This window comes from Papio anubis, chromosome 2 (genome assembly GCF_008728515.1).
Source record: "Papio anubis isolate 15944 chromosome 2, Panubis1.0, whole genome shotgun sequence".
Classification (NCBI taxonomy): domain Eukaryota; kingdom Metazoa; phylum Chordata; class Mammalia; order Primates; family Cercopithecidae; genus Papio; species Papio anubis.
Genome location: NC_044977.1, coordinates 79,050,753 through 79,071,116, shown reverse-complemented (window position 1 = coordinate 79,071,116; position 20,364 = coordinate 79,050,753). Strand labels below are relative to the sequence as shown.

Below are 20,364 nucleotides of genomic sequence, written 5' to 3'. Positions count from 1 at the left end.
ATCTCACCTATGAAGTCAAATGTAGCTGCTTTAACAAACACCAGGATTTCTAGTCAGTTACTGAGAGCACTGAGCAAGACAGTCATTTGTTACTGCTGATGGTAGTGGTGGTGATGATGATGAAGATAATAATGATGTTGATGATCATGACTGTGATGATGGTAATTACAGTAATGATAGGATATGAAACAGAAGTTCTCAAACCTGCTGATCAATGGAATCACCCGTAGAGCTTTTTACAATACAGATTCTTGGTTCTCCATCCCAGCCCCACTGATTTTGAATCTCTGAAGATAGAACTCAGGAATTTTTTTTAAAGTAGCCATCAGGATAACTGAAGTGACAGTATCTGTAAGTAATATAATGATTAAGAAGGCGGGCTCTGTGAACAGACTGGCTGGTTGGTGTCTTCTCCCAGTTCTAACACTTATTAGCTATGTGACCTTGGAAAAAATACTTAGCCTTAAGTCTCAATTTCCACATCTATAAAATGGAAATACTAATATGACCCACCTACAAAATTGACGTGCTATTACTACCTACCTTATAAGGTAGATGCCTAAAGTAGGCAAATTTTTTAAAAGCACATATTAATTCCAAGAAAGACAAAAAAATTTATATTAAAGAAAACATAACAAATACCATTTGGCTTAGCAGTAGAAAAAAACTACATAATCATGATAATGTAAATATTAACTGTTGATTTAAATAAAAATTATAATATAACTATGTCAGGAGGCTGTGGGGATCAGAAGTGGTAGGAGTAGAAAGGATCAGAGAGCTATTGCTAAAATTGATAAATTAGGAAAAAATAATATAAGTACATTATTTAGAAAGAGAGGGGTAAACACCAGAAATATCAGAGTAGAAAGTTGCTAATTCTGGGGAAGCAATCCAGAGAGAGGTAGAAAGAAGGCATAGATGTTGGAGTTTTTAAATATTTGCTTCTTAATGCTGTTTTATGTAAACAATTTAGATACATTGCTTTGATAAAAATAAAAGGTAAAAGGTAATTCATAATGCATGTAAGTACAATATGGTATTTCTTTATATACTGGGGTTAATATAAAGCTTTTCAATTTACCAAAACTTGCTTTAAAAAAAATGATATAATATCTCCAACTATGCCACCAAAATGTCCATTTCTTAAAAGTGTATGATAAAGACTTACTTTTTCCCTGGCACACTCTAAATCCTAAAAATATATTTGCTGAATTCAGCTGAGGATGGTGGAAAAATATATAAAGAAAAAATTCCTTTGTACAATCAAGGTCGCAGCAGGAAGGAGATGACATCTTTACCTGGGGTGAAGGTAGGGTTAAGGGAAGACCACTAAGGGATGGTCTAGTGTGCTGGAGTTAGCAAAAATTCCATTAACACTCCAGACTCAAAGGGGCAAAGGGAAGAAGCAGTTACCAGACAGTGGAAAGAGCTGTATCTGTAGAAGAGAGACCCCCAACAGGAACCGTGGCCTTCCTTAGAGGGATGCAGTCATTGCCAACCCACAGTGCTGCAGGGAAGAAAGTAGGGAAGAATATTTCAGCCTCGTGTTCCCAGGTCTTCATCCAGTTCCTTCCCCTGGCTAATACAACAGAAAGCCAGTCAACAAGGGAGCCCAGGGAATGCCTGCGATAGAGGTTATGCCCTTGGTGCAGAGCTGTTAAGAAGAGAGAGGAGCTGGAAGCACAAATGAATACCCAGCACAAGCACTATACAGGGTGGTGGTGGTGGTGGTGGTTGTTGTTGTTGTTGTCATCGTTGTTAATTTGTCTCTTTTTCCTACTCAGCCTCCTAAAACAAGCCCCTCAAATTTTCATCTGTTTAAGAAATATTCATGGCATGATAGCAATATGCTGATGTTATGCATTTGTTAAAATTTACTAAGCACTTTCATATATATTGTCTTTATGTGATCCTCAAAACAGCCCTGTGCAATAAATAGGGCAAAAGTTATCCTCATTTTACAGGTGAGGAACTTGAGATCTTTTTTTTTTTTTTTTTTTTTTTTTGAGACAGAGTCTAGCTCTGTTGCCCAGGCTGGAGTGCAGTGGCCGGATCTCAGCTCACTGCAAGCTCCGCCTCCCGGGTTCACGCCATTCTCCTGCCTCAGCCTCCCGAGTAGCTGGGACTACAGGCGCCCGCCACCTCGCCCAGCTAGTTTTTTGTATTTTTTAGTAGAGACGGGGTTTCACCGTGTTAGCCAGGATGGTCTTGATCTTGTGACCTCGTGATCCGCCTGTCTCGGCCTCCCAAAGTGCTGGGATTGGAACCTGAGATCTTAAAGAAAACTGGGAATCTTGCAGAGAGTCACAAAGCTAGCAAATGGCAGAGCCAAAACTAGAAGGAATGTTTCCTAATACCCCAGCTAAGGCTCTTCCCACCATATAATACTGTCATGCTATTTATTCACAGTAGGAGTGCAACATTGATATCCTTGTTAAAAAAAAAAAAATTAACTAGTTTTGTTCTAGGCACTGCACAGAGCACAGAAGTAGTCAACAAATAAAACACAAGGGGAAATAGAGAAAACTTTCCCATTCCATTCTCATTCTCCATTCCACAAGCAATGCCAGAACGGGAAGTAATTGAGTTTTCAATCACATTTTACACATCATTGAAAAGAAGGTGTTCAGTAGGGTAAGAACAGTATTCAAAGAAGAAATAAAAATTCAGGGAAAAGTAGAAAAGTGTTTAAAGCATATACCTGTTGTGTTTGGGGTTGCTGGGGGTAAACAGAAGAAAATCTCAGTCCCTTCACAATCCCCATGACACAAAGAGACCAGGGCCCCAGAAATTGGGAGGGATGACTTCTCTGCTTCTCTTCTCATTTCCAGCTCTACCCCCACATACATATACATTCTTTGAGAGCTAAGAGAAGCAGCCAAGAGTGACTTCCCTGTACCAAACACAGGAGTACTGGGAAGTTCAGCAAAATAACCCATTTTTGAGATTCTAATAAAGAACTCTGTACCTTTTGTAATCTACTGCAAAACACTGAGCTACTTAAACATGATGAAAGAAAGTAATGAGTGGCATTTTAATTGTAAACCTGCAAACATACCATATTTATTCCAAATCTAGCTCACTAATGAATAGACTATACTATCAGTTAGGGTTCTGTAGTTGCAAGCAGCAGAAACCAACTGGCTAATTTAAGAATTATTGGAAGGATATTGGAGTCTCAGCCAATCCACAGCAGAATGGAAAATAAGGTTTGGAGGTCATGACTAGCCAAAACAGACATGGAGGCAACAGTGGTCTCATAGTACATACTGGCAGATCAGAATGCCCATCTAGGACAAGGGAGAATCCTTTAGCTAAAGAATCAGATTCCAAAGAAGGAGCATTTACTTTGCCAAGCTTGTGGTCATACACCCATCCATAGGCTGGGTGCAGGCCCCTGGGTAGGGACCCTGGTTACAGTTCCACTAGCCTAATTACCTCAAAAAGAAATAAAGGTGCTGTTAGGAAGGAAAAACATATACACAACAGAAAAAAAAAAAAAAAAAAGTTGGTTGGGGGGGTTCTCTCTATACTTACCAAGGCTTTCTTTAAAAATTCTTGAAGAAGCTAAACAGCAGTAGATTCCTAATTTCTCAAGACTATTAATTAGTAATTGATGACAACGAAAGAAGGTAGTTTTCCTAATACCTACATACCTAAAGCCTAATAACTTTTTCACTTCCAGAGGCCTCACTTCCTATATTACCTGAAAGTTACCTTTTCACTTGATTCCTAAGGACCAAGCAGAATTTTCCCTTCTTTGGTAACAACATGCTTATTTTAGAAATATTATCCTGAAGCTTCTAAAATGAATAGACTTACAAAAATATATAATGAATAAATTCATAAGGCTGCTGCTGCTGCTGATGATGATGATAATATTAATTACAGCAGCAGCAGCTCACATCTACTGAGCACTTATCATGGGCCAGGACTTCTTCTAAGCCCTTGGCACAGAATACTTCATTTAATTCTCCACAACTACATGAAGCCAAAAACAGTATTATCCCCACTTCACAGATCAGGAAACTGAGACTCTAAGAGGGTGAGTAAGTTGTCCGCAGTCCAATAGCTAGTAAAAGCCAAATCATGACTAAACCCATGTCTGATTCCAGAGTACCAATTCAACAAAAGAGTTCCATTGAGAGTAGAGAAAACGGACTGTGCCTGTGTGGAAACATCCCCCAAGAGGAAAGGAAGCATCATATCTGTGCCAAAAGATTACAAAGTTGTCAAGATGGCTACATCACCACTAAATCCAATTATTTATGAGCATTTATTTCTAAAAGCTATCAAGTATTTCTTTATTCCAAGGTGTGGCTCAACGGTCCAGAGACATGTAGTTATATGGCCGAAAATAAGAATTATCTACTGCTTAAGATGGTATTTTCTTCACTGATGTTCAACCATCATGGCAAAATTCCAAGCCAACCAGTTTTCATGCACTAGAGTTTAGTTGCCCCAAAGCAAATCCTAAGAAAACAGGATTTTTTTTATAACTCATAGTTTGATTATCTAAAAGGGGTTTCTCCAATATCCCTGTAAAATTCTTCTTTGCCCTCCAAATAAACATGAAAAATTCAGCCCCAGAAGTAGATTTGTCAAGAAGTAAGAACTTAAAGTATAAGGTAAATCAAAATGGCTTTTCAACTTTAACTAAAGTGGTCATAGTTATGATTGCTGTAATAAAAATGACAGAAAAAACCCTAAAAGTGTCAAAAATGTAATTTATGATGAAAACAAATGTAAAATTAGAGCATATTTCACCCTGGCCACCAAAGACTCTTGATGAAACTGCAGCCCTATAATTGCCCAGAATGAATTCTTTAAATTAAAATACTTCATGCAGAACAGAAATTAAACAATGAATCAAAGAACAATGCTGTACAGAGGTATGCTTATAAATATACCTAGCAAAGAGGAAACAATTACATTTTTCCATGTGAAAATCAACTTGATTGTAATGTTTCACAAGAGGCCGAGTAGGTACTTTTCCCATTGCTTCAAGCTTGGAAGTTCATTTCCTGTAATTCATTTAGGGCTCAGAGTGACTGGGTGGAATGAAATTAGATACACCAAATTCAGTGGCTCTTTTCTTTCTACAAAACTAGATCTTCCATGCAACTGCACAACTGACTTTCGCAATAAATTTCATCCAACCCAATTGAAATGCCACTCTGCATTTTATTTTAAATGCTTTATTTGGCCAGCTAGTTTTATTTAACTATTGGCCAGAAGTAGTACAAGTGCATTCTTTTTCCATCTAGCATTAATCATAGTAAACTTAGCTCCATTGGAATGTCTTAACTGCTGAGAAGAAAGCAAAAGTCAGCAAGCATACAATCGCATTTGTCTACTCTCAACACATCATTTTATTTCCTCCTGCTCTCTGCTAACTACTGCTCAGCACTTTTGCCTAAGAGGGAGGACAAGCAGGTGGTTAAGGAAGTTGTCCTGTCAGTTATATCTTTAGTCCAAGTGTTTAAATCTCTGAATAAAAGAAAAATCAATGTTGTAAAGGCAATGTTTGTCAAGGCCATGTAATAAATACACTTACCTTTACAGACCGTTCTCAATGGATTTCTCTTCTTTGCTGAACTTCAAAGCTACAAAGAGATAAAAAATGAAAGACAGAGTTGTCTGTGAGTAAAACAACAAACGTTTTCTCCCCATGTCTCTAAATAGAATTTCCATATGCCATGGTATATGGTGCTAGCCAAATAAACCATTGATAAAACTTGTGCCTCATACCTCCCGCACAAGAGGCCAAAAAAAGACAGTCAGAAACTGAAAATGGTGCACACATCTACCCAGAACTGAAGCACACAAACCTTGGCCAAATCTACAGTCAAATCTTTTGGAGTGTGAACTCCTCAACAGAATGGGAACAGCTTATAAAGTAAAGAGATGAAAATCAAATTAAACACGAGAGTGACATACTCAATCTGACTAAGCATTTTATTTTCTTATTTCTTTTTGTCATCTTTCTTGCATGCTCTATTTCCATTTCTCTGAAAAAGTTTCACTTAGTGATACTCATTCCATTTATATGAGGTGCATGGTCCTTCTAATATAGACCTCACCACTTGTTCCATAAGTATATGTGTGCATGCTTACAGGGACAATCATCCTTTCTGTATATAGACTGCAGCCTTCTCTCAGAAGAAACTCACAAAACAAAGGAAGCCACAACTTGACATTTCGAATCAAATCTTGTTAACTTCAGCTTTCTGTGATCAAAACATAAATACTATGCACTGACCACACGCAAGTCAATGTGACAAAAGATCTGCAAAACAACAGCAATAACTTATGGTTTCATGAAGCTGGTTCTTTAATCATCCAACCTTACTCATAAGGTGCCTCTGTAGTCACTAGTAATGGGAATATGTCTCTTTCTCTCATTTTTGGCTAGGTCCTAACATCTCTGAAAGGTACAGTAGTTGGGGATAGAAAACTACACCATAGTTTTTCCATGGTTCTTTTTTTTTCCTTCGATATCTTATGGGATTGTTTTAGCTCTTACTGGACTGTTTCCCTCCACATCCCTCTATTCCACCAAAGAATGCATTACCACTGATGCATGACCACCAAAGAACAGGTCAGACTTATGGGCTAAGATGTAAATCTTAGACTATTAATGCAGGAGATAAGTCCCTTCTATGGGACAGCATCAGAAATTTCTCCTTCCCCCTGAGTTACACGGATTACAAATGAGTTTAGAAGAAACATAGTTTGGAGAATACTTGATAAAATAGTATAATATTGCATTTGTGAAATCTAAGAGATTAATGATCTGATAACATGGAGATTGAGCTGAATCCCTTTCCACTCCAAACACAGAAATGCTAAACAAATACAATGATGATTTAAAATACATATGTGTGTATGTATACATATGTGCATATATGTATATACATATGTGCCTATATACACACACGTGTACATACATACACGTGTACATACATACACGTGTACATATATACATGTGTGTGTATATACACATACATATATATACACATACATACATACACACACACACACATATATAGCCAAGTTCAAAAGAAAGAGAAAAAGCCAATATAAAAATATAATGGATGTAGAGTTTCTAGAATGAAAGACATGAGTTCTCTTGAAAAAGTATACCAATATCTCAAAAAGATAAATAAAAGCAAATGCATACTTTGATACATCAGGATGAAACCACAGAACACCAGAGATAAAAATAAAGTCAACCAGAGAGGGGAAAAAAAAAGATACTTCTGGCAAAAGAACATGTCATCAGCAAAAATAAAAGTAAAGCAACAGGCTGGGCACTGTGGCTCACGCCTGTAATCCCAGCACTTTGGGAGGCCAAGGCGGGCGGATTACCTGAAGTCAGGAGTTTGAGACCAGCGTGGCCAATGTGGTGAAACCTTGTCTCTACTAAAACTACAAAAATTATCTGGACTTGGTGGTGGGTGCCTGTAATCCCAGCTGCTCAGGAGGTTGAGGCAGGAGAATTGCTTGAACCCAGGAGGCAGAGGTTGCAGTGAGCTGAAATTGCACCACTGCACTCCAGCCTGGGCAACAAGAGAGAAACTTTTCCTCAAAAAAAAAAAAAAAGAAAAAATTATATGCCCATACTAAACCCATCATTCAAGAATAACAGAGAACAACAGATAAATAGGAACACTTTTCAAAAAAAAAAAAAAAAAAAAAGATTGTTCAGTGCTCACAATAGTTTACTTTTGCCAAAAGAAATACTAAAATAAGATATGCTTGAATAAGCGGGAATTTATCCCAGAAGGAAGGAGTGAGAAACAAGAAGCAACAGTGAACAGAGAAATTAGTAAGCATGATGGTAAATCTAGTAACTTTAACAATAAGTAATGGGTATTGATTAATAATTATTAAGCCCTAGTTGTAAAAAAACAAAACAATTTTTAGGATTTGCCAATAAAGTGAAACTGAGTGGTTTATCACAATCATATGGAATAAAGAAGGGGGTAATAAATTGTTTAGAAGAAGGACTGAAATACTACTTAAGGCATTAAAGATATGCATTAAAACTACTGATTAACTTGTTAAGGATAACCAGCATTTTTTTATCTGTCTATATAACCAAAGAGGCCCTTGCACACGTACTCACAGAGACTTGTACTCACAGAGACTTGTGTTTACAGCAGTATTGCCAGGATGGCAAAAAATACAGAAAACAACCCAAACATCTATCAGCAATATGATAAACACATTTTTTTACGTATTCTTAGAATGCAATATTATATAACTTTGAAAAATCAATGAAACAGTTACCCACACCAACATAGCTACCTCTCAAAATGTGATGTAAAACAAAACAAGTGAGTCACAGAAAGCTATGCATATTATTCTATTTGTATAACATTCAAAAAGACAAAAATAAATACTGTGTTGTTTTTGAATATAAACTGTAAGTGGTACAAAACAAAATAAAGAAAGGGAAGAAATTTACACAGAATTCAGGCTATCTTTATCTTGAGAGCGGGAGAGGAGATGGAATATGTGAAAGGGATAAGGGGGATTCTAGAATATGGTAATGCTCTGTTTCTTGGCCTAGAAAGAGGTATCTAGACAATCAGTTTATTATTTTCTTTAAACTGTATATGTGCACTTGCACAAGTTATTTTGCATATATGCTCTATTTCTGAATTTTAAAACATATAAGAGTAATAACCAAAAGAATAGAAATTTCCAAATCAATAGAGGAAACAACACAGAGTAATGAAAACACAATCGATTCTCCATACAACATTGAAACGGAAAGGAGAAAGAAGCAAAGGAAAACACGCTGAATAGAAAATACAAAAGAAAATATTTTAACACAGTCCAACTGTGTCAGGAATCAGGGTAAGTACATCTGTTAAAATTTTATCAAAACAAATGTTTTACAATCTTGCTATATGTTGTTTATAAGAAACAAATTTAAACATAAGTTTTGAAAAGAAAAGTGTGGATAAGTACACACCAAGGAAATAGGGACCAAAAAAAAGCTGATGGAAATAAGTTATTGTTAGGCATGATTGAAGTTAGCAATAATAGAAGAGAAAGTATTTATATTCATTTTTTATCAACATATAACAAATTATCCAAAAATTAGATATTTAAAAATAAAAGTAAGAATTTATTATCTCTCACGGTTTCTATGGATCAAGAATTCTGTCAGGGTTCAGCAGGATGGCTTTTCTGTATGCTACATAAAGCCTGAGGCTTTAGCTAGCAGACTAGAAAGTTAGGGGCGGGAATCATGTGAAGTCTCATGCCCTCAAATATCTAAGTTAGGAGCTGGGATCATCTGAAGACTCATGCCCTCACATATCTGCCAGTTGGTGCTCAGAGTAAGCTGAGACCACAACTAGGGCTAGCAGGTGGAATACGTCCATGTGGCCTCTCCATGTGGCTTGAGTCTCCTCACAACATGGTGGCTGAGTTCCAAAGACGAGTTCTGAGAGAGAGACAAACAGAAGCTGTATTTTTTATGACCTAGGCTCAGAAATCACATAACACCATTTACACTGCACTCCACTAGTCAGGGCAGTCACAAACCCCCACCCAGACTAAAAGAAAGAGAACAACAGCCTTGCCCCCCTCAAAGACGGAGTGTCTGTTACACTGTAAGAAAAGCACAGGATTGGATACATGTGCTGATGTGACCACCTTTGGAAAATGCAATCTGCCACAATATTCTTTACAAGTACATATGAAACATAAGCAGAAATTAAACATATAGTAGGCCTGAAACTAGTCTCAATGAATATCAAACAACAGATAGTAAAGGTTTCTTACCATAATGCATTAAAGTTGGAAAACAATTATTAAATAGGATTTTTAAAATGTGTTCGAAAATTATAATTTTATGACAGTTTCCCTTTGTGAATTGAGATTAGACGAGGACCTTAACTAAATCCCACTGGATGAAGGTCCACATCTGGAGTCAAAAGAGATCACTAGTTTGGTTGTGGATACATTGAATTTGAAGTGCCTTGGAGACATCTAAAGGAAAATATCCAGGTAAGCAGTTGGGTAGATGAGTCTGTAGCTAAGAGGGGAGGCCTGAGAGTGGTCAGTTATCTGTAAGTAGGAAGCAACTGCAGTGAATATGGATGCAACTGTCCAGGGAGTCAGTATAAGCAGAAAGACAAAAGGCCCTAGGACTGATCCGTGAGCAAGTTCTACATCTAACAGTTGTGTTGAGGAGGATGAATCCTACATAAGAGACAGAACAGTTGCCAGAGAAGTAAAACAAAATCCTCAAGATTCAGAGAAAGGTCAAGTGATATAAATCCTAAAAAAAGCCCAATATGAAGGTCATGAGGAACTCAGTAGGAACTGTTTTGTGGACTGATGGAGGCAGAATTCAGTTTGGAGTTGGTTAAGACAGAAGTAGAAGTCATTAAACAAAGACAATGAGTAAAGACAATCCTAGATAAGACTGGCTGCGATTGGGGAGGAAAGAGTGGCAACTAAAGGACAAAGCGCTGGAAGAGGGTTTGTTTGTATAGTTTTTAAACAGAAAAAAAGCTGAGTATGTATCAAGATAATGGAGAAGATCTATTTAAGATGCAGAGTGAGTGTAGAAGAGAAAGCGTAACCAGTGCTGAAGGTTCCTGAGAAGGTTGAAGGGGACAGGTGGTAGGACTGGTTTTAAACAGGCCTTTGGTCTCACCATAATCATATAGTGTCTTATGATAGGAATCCATGCTATTGTCTTAATGTACTACTTTCTCGTGTGTTTATGTTTTCTCACCCTAATTAGAATCTAAGCTCTCTAAAATGTATGGCCTTTATTGTTCAAACCAACCCCACCTTACTCACACATTGAAAGCCCCAGATTCTATCCCGGCACCCAACAGTCATTCAATAAACAGTCATGAGTCCCTTAGTAATGGGAGTATATTCTGAGAAATGCACCCATAGGTGATTTTGTCATTGCACAAACATCACTGCATGTACTTACACAAACCTAGAAAGTATAGCCCACTATACACTTATCCTATATGGTATAGCCTATTGTTCCTAGGTTACAGACCTGTAAAGCATGTTACTGTCCTAAATGCTGTAAGTAATTGTAACACAATGGTAAGTATTTGTTTATCTAAACATCTAAACATAGAAAAGTTACGGTAAATACAATATTATGGAACCATGGTCCTATATGCAGTCCATCATTGACTGAAATGTCATTATGTGGCACACAACCGTACTTGTTGAATAAACTAATGCAAGCAGATTCTGTTGTCTTTGTGTATATCTTTGTGTAAATCTAAAAATGTGTGTGTGTGTATGTGTGTGTGTGTGTGTCCTAGCTATCCAAAATGGGAGCAAGTCAGAACCCAAAAGTTCTTGTTCCAGAGTATAGATCTCTAGACAATAGTCAGGAATAGCCACTCAAATTAGCCCTCTCTTTCCCATGTTTTCCTTGACCTAAAAATCCAAGGATCTAAACTACAGACCATGAAAACATTTTCACCTACAGTTACAATGTTATACCACTTCCCACTTTCCTCATGCTTAATTTGTCCATATTTTGTTCTAGAGAAGACAATCTCTGTATCCTTCATTTGACCTCCTGCAAGACATAAATTAAATTTAAATGAATCCAAATAGGTTTGGGCTTCAGTTCTCCTAAAATAAATAAACATGGAAGTAGAGTAGTACAGGCCAATAACACACTGATTTATCTTGCTGGTTTTTCAGAGGATAGCCCTCCAGAAAATCTTTATAAACCCCAACCCTCTCAATCCATGATCCAAACCCCAGCTCCCTTAAAAATAGGTCTGAATTTAAACAAATATCTTTCCCAAATATAGAAACCTGCTTTGATGGTGATTCATCTTATCCCAGTAGAAACCTTTCTCTGGTGATTCATCTTATCCCAATAGAAACCTTTCTCTGGGTACCATCCAACTGCACCACTCTTAAGGCAACACTGCCTGGAACTGAGGGATTTGCCTCTATTGTTGCATTCTGCAGCCCTCACCTGACTTAACTGCCATGTTAAGGAATTGGTTATTGACCTTTAAGTCTTTAACAATTATTTACACACCTAGGAAAGAGTCTGTGCATTCAGGTACAAGAATGAAGACACTGAATAAATTCAGCCCTCGTTTTCATTTTTATGCTACGTTCAGTGAGCTGTTACTGCAGACAAATTATTGCAGCATTCTTTCAAATGATAGCCAATTTTCAACTAAGAGAAGATTCTCAAACCCCTTTCTAAAACCTTTCCTGCATATCGGTGAAAACCAGGCAGTTGGAAAACACAGCCCTGTTAAACCACCTAATGATAAATTAATATTTTAAACACATGGAATTATTTGAGAATCTGCATAATAATTTAAACCCTCCACATAGCAGCAAAGGCCCCAAAAACCTAACACTTCTCAGATATATTCCTAGAAGTTTTATTTCAATGTTTATGTATGCATTTATTATAGAATATTTTCAGAATTTCTGAAACTCAGATACATTTAGAGTCCAGGGAGGTGACCAGAATAATTCTTACTTTTGTTATTTACCTGGAAAGCTGATCAATATTGTCAAAATGTATGTGAAAGTCTTTCTATTTGACCATAAGTTCAGCAATAACACGGACCACATCTGTCTTGTCCTATATTAAATCTACATCTTCTAGAACACTGTCTGGCACATATACTTAATAAAATTTCTTTACTAAAGGAGTATTATAAGTTTTCATTATTACTACAAATGGAAATTGATTGCAAATTCTTAAGCAAAGGTTAGTTTTGAGTTTTGTTCTTGGTTTTCACTCATTCTCTTAATTTATACTCCATGTTTTCACAAAACAATAAGTTATCTCTCTACTGAAGCCTACCCTTTTATGGCCTGAGACACATACACACAATACGACATGCCCTTGCCACATCTATTCAATGCTGTCATATTTGCCATGCATCAGAAAAATAAATTTACCAAGTAGCAGAAGCTCTGGAAAATCATTAGGTGACATCTGAGGAGCAGAATACCAATCAGCCAATAATTAGCATCTGAAAATTCATAGAGTCACAGACAAATCAAATTCCATGAAATCTCAGGGAGCACGACCCTGGATGGGTTAGTGCCCAGGCAATGGGGAAGCAGTGAATTGTACCACCCCTAGCCAGGACTGGAAGGTGCCATGGCTAGTCTAATCCCAGCGGGAGACATTCTGACAATGTGGCATTTGCACAGGGATGCCCTAACATGGCCCCAGTATGTTTTCTCAGAATGGGATGACATTTTAAGTCAAATAGCTCTGTTCCTAATAGCACAGGTCCTCCCCCAAACTCTAATAGCCTGAATTTGAGAAAAAGAGGTTCATCTTGGGGAGAACCTGAGGTTTTGCAGATGTGATATTAAAACAATCCTTTTATAAGGAAAGCAAAAACAGATACTCAGTGTTTAACTTCATTCATTACCTTTCCATTGTTACACAGACCTCAGACAGCCTTTGACTTAAAAAATCATTCTCATTTAAGCAAAACTGTTCCTGGAGCATCTACACTGTATACTTTTCAATGAATGCTGAAACCAGCTGTGCTACCAAGAGGCATGAAGAGTGACTGTCAGTACCTCACCAAACCCCTGCTGACTGGAACACGCGAGTCAGTCCAAGGATGCAGGGCCACCACTGTTATTGCTGCCTCCAGCCTAACTAAGGTCACCTTTCCTGCAAGCCTGCCTCATTCTAAAGGAAGAAAACAGAGAGGCTGGAGAATACCAACTCCCCATTTGGTTTCTGCAGTTGCCAACTCTACTCACGTATGACTTGGGGAAAGCACCCTTTAGAAGAGTGGGGTCCAACATCCAACCAGACTGACCCAGCCCTGGGGGTAAATGCTCCACCTCCACCACGTGGCCTGTGTGCACCTGATTTGAATCTGCTCCTGCCCTGAGCCAAGGGTGACTGTTCTGCCAGGCTCCCACTCCACTGCAGGGTCAGGCAGCAGCCTCTGCTCCTGGCTCCTGGCCCAGTGCTCGGATGGCCCGGCAACATCACTGCGGAGAGGGAGTCTGGTTGTGCCCTCCTCTGAACTCTCCATCTGGAAGACTCTCTGGCCTCCTTCCCTCTCATTTTTAATCTGACAGACACTGCGGACAGGGAAACTCAGAGCAGACCAAAGTTCATCTTCCCTTTCCTGCTTCTCGGCTGGCATAATCGCAGGGGCAGAACGAGGTTGGCATGGACCAGGATGCCAGGAATTAAATGAGGGTCCCTGACCACTGGAACACAATAGTCCTGCCTTCCAAAGTCTTAATTAGTCTTCCTGTGCCTGGCACACCTACCACCAGGGAGGTGGCCAGGTAAGGTGCCATGCTCACAGCAAGTATTCAACAAAATATTGGTTGAGAACAGCGGTCACAAATGCCTGCTGGCTCATGGCTTTGCAACAACAGTGAGCTCGGAGGTCTGGGCACCAGCGGCAAGATTTCTGCTCCCTTTACTAATGCAGACAGTTCTAGCAGCATTATTCTGAGTGATATTCAGCCACCAGCTCAATTTGGATGCCAAATGATCTTAACAAACAGTGGCAGACTTGATAGACAGGCTGCTGAGCCTGGGGACCAAAACAAAGGACGAAAAGAAAAAGAAAGGAAGGGTTGATGGCAAGACAAGGAGAGGGAAATGAATACTGCAAAGAAAAATGAAGAGGATTACAGGACTAGATACCTCAGTCCAGCAACTCCGAAATGAGCTGTGAACATAACAACAGACTCAAGGGTGGAAACAATGCGGGGAATCAAGGCAAGGGAACAGGGCAGCATCTGTCACGAATTTTGATGCTCGGACAGACTTAGGGCTAGTAGTGGAATAGATTTGATAGTAAGTAATATTTGAGAGGTTTCAAAAGACAATGGGTCTTAATTCTGTCCTGTTTTACACCTCTTGAACTACAGTGACATACCAAAATTTGCTATTTTTCTAGGAGGACATTGACAGATACAATGAAAATTCTGAATACATTTTTTCCTTCTGCATTCATTATCTCTGGCCCTTATCCACAGGCCTATTGCAGACTAAATTGGATTTTGGATCACTGGTACTGAGGCGCTGCAATTAATTAACAATAGAAACATAATATTTATATCCAGGCCTAACAACATCTGACATTTAAACTATTCTGCCAGTCGGGCAAATTCCATTCGACAAATTTTCATTTTAATGAACATGACAGACCACAGTTTACATGATAGGCCAAGAAGCAGAACACAGTTGATCTTTTGGCATGTGTTTTCAAGGACTGACCATGCTCCAGAAGAAACAATCTGAGAAACTGTCAGAATAACAGAAAGACCAGATCCCCAGTTCTACCCAGACAGACCAAATACATACCACCCTCATGTCGCCCAACACAGATCCTAGTATGAAACTGTCCTCATTTCATTTGCAAGCTCAAAGTTAAATACTTACTGCCCCTTATAATCCACTGGATAATTTTTCTATCTTTGGGTTGCTGACATTTTCTTTGGGGTACTGAAGTCCCTTAGCCCTTCCTAATTAAAAAGTGATAAACGTTTTTGCAAGGCATCCAATAATGTGCAAAGTACACAAGAGTTGGAACTGATGCAGCTTTTTCAGTTGGCACAAAACTGGCCTTCCACATTTTGCCAGATGGTGTATCTCAGTAAGTCCCCAATCCCTGACTCAAGTGAGGGGCATTGTCAATGTGATGCTGAATCAGAGACTGTCTTTAAATGCTATCTTATTTTGCATTATACTAACACGATGGGTCTAACATTTATTCTTGCTGAAACTTTCACAGCTAAAGAAGTTTCATTCTTCTGTGACTCATTATTCAAGCCAACAGAATATGATACAGATGAAGGGAAAAATTCTACCCTCCTTAAGAACCATATAAATTTGCTGGAAACCAATGTCAGAGAGCAGATCTCCCAGCCCAACTTCCTATTGCTCCTCTATGGGTTAGTGGTCCAAAGGACACTGGCTGAAACAGTGTGTATTTACCCAAGCCCATCTCTACTACCCCAAAAACGTGGCTGTAAAGGACAGAGATGAAGATGAAAAATGCAAAGAGAGCAAGGCAGATAGAAGCTTAATAGATCTGGGAAATAAATAAGGTCAGTGAAAAACAATATACTGTAGCTGGGATCCCTAAGAGCTGTATATTTCTAGTTCACATATTTACAACATTCCTTATTCTAGCTTTTATGTCAATCCAAAAGAACTGAAATAAAATTCCACTTTAAAAGTAATACTTCTTTGGAGTAGGGATTTGGTTCATGGGTTCCAATCTCAGCAACTGAAATGACTACCTACATGGTAATTTGTCTTCAAGCTGTGGCTCAAATGGTAATCATGCTTCATGTTACTATTTTATTTTATTTTATTTTATTTTATTTTATTTTATTTTATTGACATGGAGTCTCGTTCTTGTTGCCCAGGCTGGAATGCAATGACATGATCTCGGCTCATTCTGCCTCCCGGGTTCAAGCGATTCTCCTGCCTCAGCCTCCCGAGTAGCTGGGACTACGGGCACACGACACCACATCCGGCTAATTTTTGTATTTTTAATAGAGACCAGCTTTTACCATGTTGGCCAGGCTGGTCTTGTACTCCTGACCTCAGCTGATCCGCCCACCTCGGCCTCCCATAGTGCTGGGATTACAGGCATGAGCCACTGCATCCAGCCCATGTTACTTTTAGATATGGCCACGATACCAGAACATTAAGCACTGAAAGGATGACAGCATTTCCGCCAGTGTAACCTAATTTAGAATCAATAAGGTGTCACTCAAATCGGCAGCATGTACATATATATACAGTGTGGATGGACACACACACACACATATATACGCACACACATTAATTATAATAATAGTCACATGTTTGAGGTATTTAGACAAATCTCTTATATAACACTATAAGTACTATTATGAACTCTGTTACACACTGAGGAAAGGGCAGTTACAGTTCACTGACCTCCTTAAGAGGTAAAGTCAAGGTCACAGGCACGTAAGCGGCAGAGTTGAAGTGCAAATCCAAGTCTGCCCTTCCTCCAGAGCCTGCGCTCTACACAACACTGTGGCATATGACAGCATCTGCAAGGGAAACAGCATGAAGGAATTGATTCCTTCTGGCAATAGTCAAAATATCTTTTAAATATCAGGTATAAAACATTTTCAGACCACCAGATGCTTATTCAATTTTGAAAAATCAATTTTTATGTAGTTGCTATGAGTAGTTTCATGTTTGTTAATGCCTGGTTATATTCTTGAAAAAGTAGGGGCCTCAAACAGAAAAACATATATATCTTTTTGAAACTTGGGAAGAAAAATGAGACCCTAACTGGATTAAATTGAAAATGTTTGACAGAACACAAATGAATAGAATCTGTAACTTTAACATGCCTTTACAGGAGGCATGTTCTAAAACGGTCATACCAAATTCAGAACACAATAGACTTAACATGCTTATTGTTGTAAACAAAGGCATTTGGTTAAATGAAAGTTCCATCAAAGCTTAATAACCAAATTCAAGTGAACACAAAGTAAAGCGTTATATACTTTCTGCGGTTTCAGTAATAGCCAATCTAATAATGGTAAATGGAGGTTATTGTTGATTCCTTTGCCTCTGTTTCATAAATTAGATAAAGCAACGTGGCAGTTAGAGTACTTTAGAGTTTTACTGGACTAAGTGATTTTAAAGCTATCTCAAAATATAACAAAGTCATGACTTGAATGACTGCTGAGTTGTAGCTTGTTTTCCATCACCATGTTAGTACTTTTAACCAGTGTTAAGTAAAAAGCTTCCTGTTAACTAAAACAATTCTATAAATACAATTTCTATCTACAGGACCAAATCATTTAAGGTAAAGTGTCATTGATACAGTAGTATCTGATATTCTATTTCACTAGGGCCAAGCTTGTAAAATATTAACTATAAGAGCAGTCAAGTGTTATTTATTTCTTCTGATCCAAAACTCAGGAACAGTAGAATTTCTCTGCTTAATGATTTTTCATAGCACATTTCCAATTTTCTACTACAGTTTATTGATCTGGAATACTAAAACAGTTTTCTTCCCTGTCTAAAGAACACAAAAAGCCCTGTGCCCCTAGTCCCATGGAAGATACCTCCAAAGACAACAGTCGTGGCATCTCATCAGGCGCTGAGGGGAGGTAATGTGAAGCAAGGCATTTTCCTTATTGAAAGAAGGTGCTAGTCAAATCTCAGGACTTATGATAACGGGAAACACTTCCCAGGCCTTTGCATTTGGAGATGAGGCTACACACCTGCAGTTCTGAGAGCAGATGAGTTGCCCTTCACAAAGGCAGTCTATTTTCCTGCATTTCCCCTTCATGCCCTGATATGGTTACTTTCAATTACCCTGATAGCCCAGGAAGAAAAATATCCCTCTCTCCATATTTCATTCACATAATAAGAATCTGCAAGCTGTTCTGTATGACAGATGAGGACTGTGTGCTGAAGCAACTTGTTCCGCCTGTCAGCCTCCGAGAACCCACAGCAATGAGATAAAATCGTGATGACATTACTCGAGAAGAAGTGGGTCAAATACATGGTCACTTTAAAACAGAATGTCAACCATTCTTTCTACTTCAGTAATCTGATGCAGTGGTACTCAAAACACAGACAGTGAGAGAGAGAAAAGGAAAGAGAAAAGAAGAGAAAAAAGTTCACCACTATTAGTTTAATGTCCATACATACACAAATGCAAAAGCAAATAATTGTTAAAATTGCTGTTCCCATATACCCTTACATGACTTTTTTCATCCTCCAGCCAATTAGTCAAGAAATGTTTAGTAAGCATGTGGTATGAGCCAGACACTGAAATGGGTAGAATGCTGAAAACAAGTAGAATGCTGAAAACAGACACAGCCCTTGCCCTCTTAGAGTATACAGTCTAGGATAAAGGACAAATATTAACAACCAATTGAGATTAATATAATGAAGCCTGAAAAAAAAAAAAAGTAGAAGGTACTAAGAGAGCTTACAATATAAGAACTAACCAAGTCTTTCAGGTCAGTAAAGGTTTCTCTGAGGAAAAGACATTTAAGTTAAGGTCAGAAGTATTAGAGCAGCCAGATAAGAGGTGAGAGAGAAGAGTGACAAGCGGAGGACTTTTCTTCTGAAAATGTTTCCTTTCAAAGAAACCATTAAGGCAAAGGCCTCAGGACTCAGTAGAAAGTATAATGGAGTAAACGACGCCATCGAGTCCACCATTGGGAGTTATTACCTTTTCCTTATTTCAATCCCTAGTTTAGAAAATTAACTTTAAAAAACTTTTTTAAGCATTAGTATACCTCTGTCCTATCTTGCCACATAAGGGCAAAAGTTAATCATAATCACATTTTCTTGCTGATCTAAATATTAAGGTAGATTTTACTTTAAAAAATCTAATTTATCTTGACTATACTGGTTAAAACCCATGGGTTATTTTTAAAAATATGTTTTGACAGCAGTGAAACTTGCAGCACATACAATACCAAAAGCATAAATTTGTTCAGGGTATAAGTACATGAAAATTAATATAAGCAGTTGGTAAATGTGATTTATAAAAAAACAAAAGACTGTGCCAACTACATGCCACAATGGGTGGAAATAAAGAAGAGCTTCTTTTTCTCTAATATTTGGTCATGAAAATTCTGATTTGTTCTTGCAGAAAATTGTTCTTGGATCATTATTCATCTCTCTTACAGCATAGAACTTTTTTCCATGGGATCAACAAATTGGAATGGAGAGGAAAAACCGGATATATTCATGAGTATGTTTGCCCTTTCTACTAAACCCCTCAGTGTGATGTTTGGATTATTTTCTTTCCAAACTCAAAATCCATTCCCAGAATCCAAAATCAATAAAAATTGTACTAGCAAAACTGAGGGTTGAATTTGGCCTAAAAACTCAGTGACTGAGTAGGGCTACTAATACGGGGAGAGGTTTTTAAAAAATGTCTTTAGTTATTAATCACTAGCAATGACTTTAGCAGCTGCTCTAAAGTAAACACAATCTACAACTACTTTAAAGCAATATAGTGTACAAACCACAAGAATTAACATTCTACTGTGTGAAAGGTGGCAGAACATGCCAACCCAAAATATACCACATTGGCATAAGAATTATTTTTAAGCTAAAGGCACTTATAAAAAATAATTAAAAAAAAAAAAAAACCAGTAGGTGCAAGAAGGGAATTCTGACCCTCTTCTTTTTCTTCATAAAAGCAAGAGCTAAAATCCCTCTATGGAAAATATTCTTCTTACACCAGAAGGAAAGTAACATTCTTATCATCAAGGGTGGAACACTGAGACCAAGAGAATTCTGTACAAACAAACATTATTAAACTAGCTCTTATTTTCCTCATAACTTCT

General features: G+C 38.0%; 1 protein-coding gene across 14 annotated transcripts in view; it reads right to left on the bottom strand.

The window, feature by feature from the left end:
* Positions 1–20,364, bottom strand: part of FHIT (fragile histidine triad diadenosine triphosphatase) — a 1,487,995-nt gene that overhangs the window by 1,445,952 nt on the left and 21,679 nt on the right. For 11 of the 14 annotated variants that reach the window (XM_021933552.2, XM_021933553.2, XM_021933557.2 and 8 more), the window contains exon 2: positions 5,561–5,609. The gene's annotated coding sequence lies outside the window, so the exon portion shown is untranslated. Of the gene's footprint in view, positions 1–1,416; positions 1,511–5,560; positions 5,610–11,491; positions 11,923–16,963; positions 17,083–20,364 lie in introns of those variants that run through there. The other 3 variants (XM_021933567.2, XM_017954322.3, XM_021933573.2) reach the window with 3 other exon arrangements.